A 9,170-nucleotide genomic window follows, 5' to 3' on the forward strand; every position below is an offset into this window, starting at 1 on the left:
ATCTCATTCTTTTGAACTACATTCTCCGTAGAAATCTTCTCACATTCTTTTGTCTTCTCCTTCAAGGCTTGATTATCAATGCTTTGGCTCTCTTTCTCCTTTACCTTATCAACAAGTTCCTTCCTCTTCTCCCTTGATTTGTTAAAATGATCTTTCAATGACTGGATGAAGTTTTCAGCATCTCTAAGGTTTGTTTTCACTTGTCAAACCTCAGCTTGGTCTTGATCAAGATCCTCAAGTGCCACAATAAGCTAATGTTGATGATGTAGGAGCATCCCTAGTTCATAGCAATCTTGCATCAACCAAAAATATTTTCCTTTCTATTTTTCTTTATGTTTGTAGTTTCAACATTTCTTTTTGTATGTCTCGATTTTGGCTCACCGGATCCTATGGAGTTGGATTCTACTTGAAGACTTGATCATCTTCCTTATTCCAAAACTGCATAACATTTGGATCTTTTTTCGACAAGTTATCGCTATCAATTTCCATGACAGTTTCGTGTTACCGGTTGCCTGGACCTATTTGCATTTGTGATCTATTGGACCCCTTTCATAGCTTGCGGATCCCTGAGCACTAATTCCAATGTTTCTTGGCATGTGGCCAACCTTTTCCCATGATATACACTTCATCCTTTGGATTTTTTGGAGGAATCTCTTGGCGGAGGCCGACATTGTTGGTTTTACACATTAGGTCTTGTTCTTTAGGTTTTGATCTCTTTTTGGGTCGACCAGATCCCTTGGATCGTATAAATCATTGGAATTGAGCATTAGAATGTAATGATCAAATAATGAAGTAGCTATACTGATCATAGAAGATAGATCTTAAGATTGAAGGTCTCGGTTGTGACCTATTTTGTAATTTGAGCATGTTTTAGTAGGCCTGTGACTCGGTTTTCTGTAACTCGGTTGTTATCGGTTGATTGTAATCAATTTTCATGTTATAATTCAATCTATTATGCATTGTCTCCATCATATCTCTGTGTTTCCATTGTGTTTACTCTTGTTGACCGATCCAAATTGATCTATTTGAGGTCCCTCCTAATCGATGACTGCTTCAAGTGGTATCAGAGTGATTTTTCATTTCAGACGTTGCGTGGCTTGAGATTTTTGTTGTAGGGTGGCGAACTGTGGATCTGACGTGCAACTGCAAAGGACTGGTGTAAATGATGGCGCGAAGAGGAACTAGGAATGGTGGAGCGCGTGGGAATACATACCTTGTTGTGATGGAAATGTTGTGAAAGATAGAAGCCCAGTTGGAAGTCGTGGAGACAACCCAAAGAAGAGGCCGACACATTGAAGATGTAACTGAAGATGAAGGAGAAGAAGCCCCGACATAACAAGTAAACCCACCGATGATTGATCTGGATGAGGAAATTTTTTTTAGGGTTTTGAGTAGGGGAAATACTAAACCTCATTTTACCCCATTGAAATATGATGGAAAGTTGGATTCAGATGAATTGATGGATTGGATCTCAAAGATGGAGAAATATTTTGATTTTGAAAACGTTGCAGAAGAAAGAAAAGTGAAATATGTTTGTACCTAGTTGAAAGGTCATGCATCTCTTTGGTGGGAACATTTGTAAGTTGATAGACAGACAAGATGTAAAGAGAAGATCAAGACATGGGATTAGATGATTGCTAAGTTGAAATCAAAATTTATGCCAGCTGATTATCAAGTGAATCTATTTCGGAAGTTACAGAATTTGAGACAAAAGGAATCTAGTGTGAAGGAGTACACCGAGGCATTTTACAAGTTGAATATCATATTCAGACATGTTGATGATGAAGTTAAGAAACTTGCAATATATTTGAATGGATTTTGGGCGTCTATACAAGATGAACTTAGTTTGATCAAATTAGAGAGTGTTGAAGAGGCTTACCAGTATGCCCTAAAGGCAGAAGAGAAGCTAAACAAAAGACATGAGTAGAGGCAGAGAGGTAGAGGTGGAAGGTTTTCTAAAGGAAGATTTCAAGGAGGAAGACGATACACTGGAGGTAGAGGAACCTGTACAAATCAGAACAAGGACAAGTAAGTGAACAAAGAAGGTAATTCATACCAGAAAGATGATAGAAATTTCTACTAGAGGAGAGAATCGGATGGCTTCCAGAATGAGAATTTTGGAAGACAAGACAAGAGAACATTTAAAAGACCTTGTTATAAGTGTAGAGGAGAAGGATATCATGCTTTCGAGTGTAGGAAGACAGAGAATACTGGAAGAGCAGAAGGGATGGAAGAAAACCCCACCAAATTAGACAATAAACCAGAAGATGGAGAACTGTTGATGATGAGGAGATATTTGTTTCATACTAGGAGAGATGAAGAGCCTCGCAGAGGAAACAAATTTTCAAGACAAGATGTAAAGTATCCAGTAAGTGTTGTAAAGTTGTTATTGGTAGTGGTAGTTTAGATAATCTTGTTTCGTAAGAGATGGTGAATAAGTTGAATTTGGAGAGATTGAAACACCCTAAGCCTTATCAGATAGCATGGATTCGGGATGAACATAAGTTGTTAGTAAGTGAGAAATGTTTGGTGAAATTGAAAATTGAGAATTATCATGATGAATTCTTGTGTGATATTATGCCTATGGATATTTGTCATCTTTTTTTGGGTAGACCTTGGCAGTTTGATAGTCAGGCAATACTTGATGGGAGGAAGAATACATACACTATTGTGGCTGATGGGATTAAGTAAACCTTGCCCTTGGAGGACCCTTTGAAGAATGAAGTCTGTACAAATTTTATAATTTGTTTGGTGGATGGAAGGAAATTCCTAAATGGATTGAGACATGAGAATGTGTGTTTTGTCTTAATTCCTAAGAAGACTAAGAATCCAGTGCATGAAGAGGAACAACGGGAAGAGATAAAAGATTTGATGACAGAATATGAAGACATCATTTCCGATAATGTACCTGATGGATTGCCACCTGTGAGAACTATCAGTCATTGCATGGACCTGGTTCCTGGAGCTAGTTTGCCTAATAAAGTTGCACACCGAATGACATCAACAGAGAATGAAGAACTGAATACACAAGTGCAGGAGTTGTTGAAGAAAGGTTTGATCAGGGAAAGTTTGAGCCCTTGTGTAGTACCAACAATATTAGCACCTAATAAGAATGGAGAGTGGAGAATGTGTACTGATTCTAGAGCAATAAACAAGATCACAGTGTAATATCGATTTCCTTTCCCTAGGATGGATGACATAATGGACTGTTTGAGTGGAGCCAAATACTTTACAAAGATAGATTTGAAGAATGGATATCATCGTATTAGGATCAAAGAAGGAGATGAGTGGAAGACAACATTCAAGACAAATGAAGGACCGTATGAATGGTTGGTGATGCCTTTTGGGTTAACTAATGTACCGAATACTTTCATGAGGTTGATGAATGAGGTATTGAAGAAATTATAGGGTAATTTTTTTATTGTATATTTGGATGACATTCTGATTTTCAGTAAGACAAAAGAGAAGCATTCGTTTCATTTGATACAAGTTTTGCAGAGGTTGAGAGAAGAAAAGTTGATGATAAATATTAAGAAGTGTACTTTAATGAAAGATGAGTTAGTCTATTTGGGATTTGTAATATCTGAGGATGGTTTGAAGATAAACCCTAAGAAAGTAAAGCAATTATTGAGTGGCCTACACCGGAAAGCATTGGAGAGGTAAGATCATTTCATGAATTGGCTAGTTTTTACCGGAAGTTCATTAGAAATTTAAGTTCAGTTTGTAACCCTATGATTGAGAGCATGAGGGGAGATCAGAGGGAATTCAAGTGGACCACCGGAGCAAACAAAATTTTTGAACTGTTGAATCAGAAAGTGACTGAGCAGCCTATGTTAGCTTTACTGGATTTCAATAAAATATTTCAATTGGAACAACAATAGGATGAGTCTTGAGTTAGGAAGGGAGAGCAATAGCTTATTTTAGTGAGAAGTTGAATGATGCTTGGACAAGATATTCGGTGTGTGATCAGGAGTTTTATGCCATAGTTCAAGCCTTGAAGAAGTGGAGACATTACCTGTTGCCTAAGGAGTTTGTGTTGTATACAGATCATCAAGCTTTGCAGTATTTGAACATTCAGAGTAAGTTGAATCAGAGACATATGAGTTGGGTAGAATTCTTGTAGAGTTACACCTTTGTGTTGAAGCATAGAAGTAAAAAATCTAACAAAGTTGTTGATGCATTGAGTAGGAGAAGGAATTTGCTAACAGAGATGAGAGTGACAATATTAAGATTTGAAGAATTAAAGACCTTGTATGATGATGACCCGGATTTTGCAGAACCTTGGATAGCATGTAGAGAACAGATTATGGTAGATAGAAGAAACTAGTTGGATTACTTCATTCAGGATGGGATGTTATTCAGAGGAGTTCAGTTGTTCATACTTAAGAGTTCTATGAGGGAGATTATGATAAAGGAGAAACAAAATGGAGGATTAGCCGAACATTTTGGAATTGACAAAATAGTAGCATTGGTGAGTGAGCAGTAATTTTCGCCCCATATTCATAAGGATGTTAAGAAATATGTGCAAAGTTGTAGAGTTTGTCAAGTTGCAAAGGGTAGTAGTCAGAATGTGGGATTGTATAAACCTTTGACAGTATCGATAAGACCTTGGGAGGATATAAGCATGGATTTCATACTTGGATTGCCTAAAACACTGAGAGGAAATGATTCTATATTTGTGGTGGTGGATAGATTCTCGAAGATGGCTCATTTCATAACTTGTAAGAAGACATCAAATGCATTACATGTAGTAGACCTTTTTTTTAAGGAAGTAGTGAGATTGCATGGGTTACCTAAGAGCATAGTTTCAGACAGAGACACTAAGTTTGTTGGCTATTTTTTGAGAACACTTTGTAAGAAGATGAAGATAGATTTGAAGTTCCATTCTACTTTTCATCCACAGACCGATGGACAGACATAAGTAGTTAACCGGAGCTTGGGAAATTTATTGAGGTGTTTAGTTGGAGATAAGACCAAAAGTTGGGATTTGATCCTTGCACAAGCAGACTTTGCCTACAACAATTCAGTAAACAAGAGTACCGGAAGAACACCTTTTGAGATTGTTACCGGAGTGCATCCTAGAGGTATATAAGATTTAATAGATATTAGCAGTGAAGACCAAAGAAGTTTAGAAGCAGAAGACTTTGCAGATCACATGGTAGCCTTGCATATTCAGGTTAAGCAACATTTGGAGGATATGAATAGAAAGTATAAAGAGAAGGCATATGAGAAGTGGAGACATAAGTAATTTTAACTTGGCGATGAAGTGATGGTATATCTGAGAAAAGAGAGATTCTCGGTTGGAACTTATAACAAATTGCAGATGAAAAAGTTTGGACCTTGCAGGATTTTGAGGAAGTTCAATTCTGAGAATGCATATGAAGTGGAGTTACCGAATAGTCTGAGTATTTCACTTGTGTTTAACATTGCAGATCTTTATGAGTATCATGAACTAGAATTCAGTGAGGACGGTATTGAAGACTTGGAGAAACAATTTCCTCAGAAGGAATTGGATCAGATGGAAGAAATTTTGGACAGTAGGATTGGGCTAAGTACCCAGAGCAGTCAGTATAAGGAGTATCTTGTGAAGTGGAAGGACATACCAATTGAAGATTCATCTTGGATTTATTAGGCAGAGGTAGACCACCTTGGTTTTCCTCTGACCCTAGCAAAGTGAGAGACTCACTTTTTCAATAACCTCGGATGTTTGATGTAGGAGCATCCCTGGTTCATAGCAATCTTGCATCAACCAAAAATATTTTCCTTTTTGTTTTCCTTTCTGTTTGCAGATTCAACATTTCTTTTCGTATGTCTCGGTTTTGGTTCACCGGATCTTGTGGAGTTGGATTCTACTTGAAGACTTTATCATCTTCCTTATTCCCAAACCACACAACATTGGGATCTTTTTCAGGCAAGTTATCACTATTGGTTTCCATGACAGTTTCTGGTTGCCGGTTGACAATTTCCTATTACCGGTTGCCTGGACCTATTTGCATTTGTGATATATCCGACCGCTTTCATAGCTTGCGAAGCCCTAAGCATTGATTCCTATGTTCTTGGCATGTGGCCGATGTTTTCCCATGATCTACACTTCATCCTTTGGATTTTTTGAAGGAATCTCTTGGCAGAGGCCGACCTTGTTGGTTTTACATGTTAGGTCTTGTTCTTCGGGTTTTGATCACTTTTTGGGCTGACCAGATCGCTTGGATCGTATAAATAATTGTAATTGAGCCTTAGAATGTAACAATCAAACAATGAAGTAGCTAGACTGAGTGTAGAAGATAGATCTTAAGAATGAAGGTCCCGGTTGTGACCTATTCTATTCTTTGAGCATGTTTTAGTAGGCCTGTAAGTCAGTTTTCTATAATCGGTTGTTACCAGTTGGTTGTAATCAGTTTTCATGTTATAATTCAATCTGTTTTGCATTGCCTCCATTATATCTTTTTGTTTCCATTGTGTTTACTCTTGTTGTCCAGTCCGGATTGATCTCTTTGAGATCCCTCCCTAACCGGTGACTACTTTAGTTGAATACTACCAGAATCCATTGATTTACTTTCCCGATTTCTCCTCAAGTTGTTAGACTTCTTCCTCTGAACTAGGCTCTAATACCAATTGTTGGAATCAAGGAACACTAAGAGGCGGGGGGTGAATCAATGTTCTACAATTTTTAACATTCTTAATCTGATTTTGCAACCATTTAATGCAATTGAACAAAAGAAAGATGCAAACACATAAAGCAAATATCCATAACAACATAACATCATAATTTATACGTGGAAAACCCGGTTTAGGGAAAAACCACGGTGGGATTGAGACCCACAATATTAATATACTCTATCAAAATTATAGAAATATTACATAGGAGGAATGCACATGCATTTAGGCACATTGCCTAGAGCTCACTACTCAAATTACAATAAGGGCTACAACCCCAAAAAGGTCACTCCCTTACAAAATGATTACAAAGGATTAAAGAAGTTTTGAACTATCTAATAGCATCAATAAATGCTTTAGTATAGTTCCAGTTAAGTATAAAGTACTCTTCTCTGCTATACTGCTTTGTTCTACTATTCTGCTAAATTTCAGACCACAAATCATTTACTTGCGCACATGAAACAATGCACAATCACTCACAAATGCTTTCCACACCATCACTGATATCATAAATGATCATATAAATCGCTCTTATATATCCACAATATTAAACTAGATCTTTTACATGTCACCCCAAAAACGCATAACACGCAAATGAAACATGTATACCAAGTTGGCTCAATCCGAATAATAACAATCATGCAAACCAAAAATAATTGTCCACACACTTCCCACATGTCGGCTAAACATCGTCAAACACAATTACAACCACCAAAATTACTCCACAACATCCGCAGAATGAATATCCACACATTACTGCTGATGAACACTATTCTAACAAAAAACCTAGATATCGGACCTTCGAACTTACTCAAGAATCATCATCAGAGGCCACAAAATAGGAATAAGGTAGATTATGAAGAAGTTGAGGAAATACAACTTCAGAGATCCTAAGAACACTTGCATGCAAATACCTGTCACAAGAGAAGAATGGAGGCACATAAAGCAAAAAAGCATAAATGCTCTGAAGAAGAAAATTATCATTCAGAAAGGGAATCAATTTTTGAAAAAGTACAATACAATCCTTATAAAAGGATAATAGCAACCCTAAAGGTATGCAACCCTAAAGAAACCCTAAAGGGATAATGTGTATTTAATAATTAGAATAATTATTAAATACCTACAATATTTATTAAATGCTTAAGTTTAGCTTAAGCGTAGAGTTTAATAGACTAATAATTAAATAAATAATTATTAGCTAAAAAAAGATAACTCTAACACCCCCCCTTAAGATGAACTTAGGGAGTAGCTAAAACACTAAATGCATGAAGCAAAAAATGCAACTACATGATGAAGGCAAATTTGGGTCCCGGCAACAAGGCTTGATGAGGTACCCAATCACAACCAAATCTCTATGAAATAGAGAAATAGAGAAAACCACGTGGGAAAAAAACTCTACTCCAAAAAGAGATCGAAAAGCAAGAAGAACACCACGAAAGCATGAAATAGATGCAAACACTGTTGAAGAGTAGCTGTTGATCTGAAGAACCTCCACTAAAATAGAACATGACCAGGTAGAGAAGATTGTAATCTGCATGAGTGCCCTCAAATGACACTATTCAAATCAGATGGCAAACAAGGGCAAACAACTAAACTCGAAGATACAGATGGCATGAGACACCAAAGCCTGAAGAGCTGATCAATCGAACCAAGGAAGCATTAGAACCAACAGGACAAACCTCCCCATAACGCTAAAGAGGGAGAGGGACATGTACACTAAAAAGAACGACCAACAAGAGCTGCATGACAAAGAACCAGGAACATCAAAGGTGTTGAGAAAGTACATAGTGTCGTGGAAGGAACACTCACTTGACACACATCATGGGGCAAATGTCGTGGAAGGAACACTCACTAGACAAAGGTGGATGCCAAATAAGGCAAACATCAACCCCCCTATGACACTTTATAAGTAGTGCATGTACAATAAGACACAAGAGGTGCAAGATTCCATGTAAACAATGCATGATGACACTTTATCTCAATGGGTTTGTATAAATACAAGCTACAATGATAAGAAGACTAGAAATAGAAATGAGAACCAAAATAGAGACATTCTACCCAGAGAAGAGATCCCAGAACCTGAAACAACCAAGATATCCACCAGAGTGCCGAAAAGCAAAAAACTGAACAAAATATTCCTGGAGCAGAATTTGGAAAGAAAACTCATATGGTTGGAAAGTGCACAGAACAATCTTTCCAACAATATAAAGTTTTTGAAAAACGAAGTTTAGATGCTCATTTTATGGCTCCCAGAGTGCAAAAAAGAGACCCCACTTTGACTAGAAAAAAACACAGTCAAACAGCAAAATTGGAAAAAAAATTCCAACACCACGAGGTCCAGCTCGGAACCAGCTTTTCGACACCTATTCGTTTTTGAAAAAATGACTCTGTATGCCCAAGATATGACCAAAAGAAAAAAAAACCCTCTTTTTGGGCATAAAAAGGGTAAAAAAATTTATTTATTTATTTTTCTGACGCATTTGCAAGTACAGCCGTACAGATTTTTGTGCATCGTA

This window comes from Cryptomeria japonica, chromosome 6 (assembly GCF_030272615.1).
Source record: "Cryptomeria japonica chromosome 6, Sugi_1.0, whole genome shotgun sequence".
In the NCBI taxonomy this organism is placed as follows: Eukaryota; Viridiplantae; Streptophyta; class Pinopsida; order Cupressales; family Cupressaceae; genus Cryptomeria; species Cryptomeria japonica.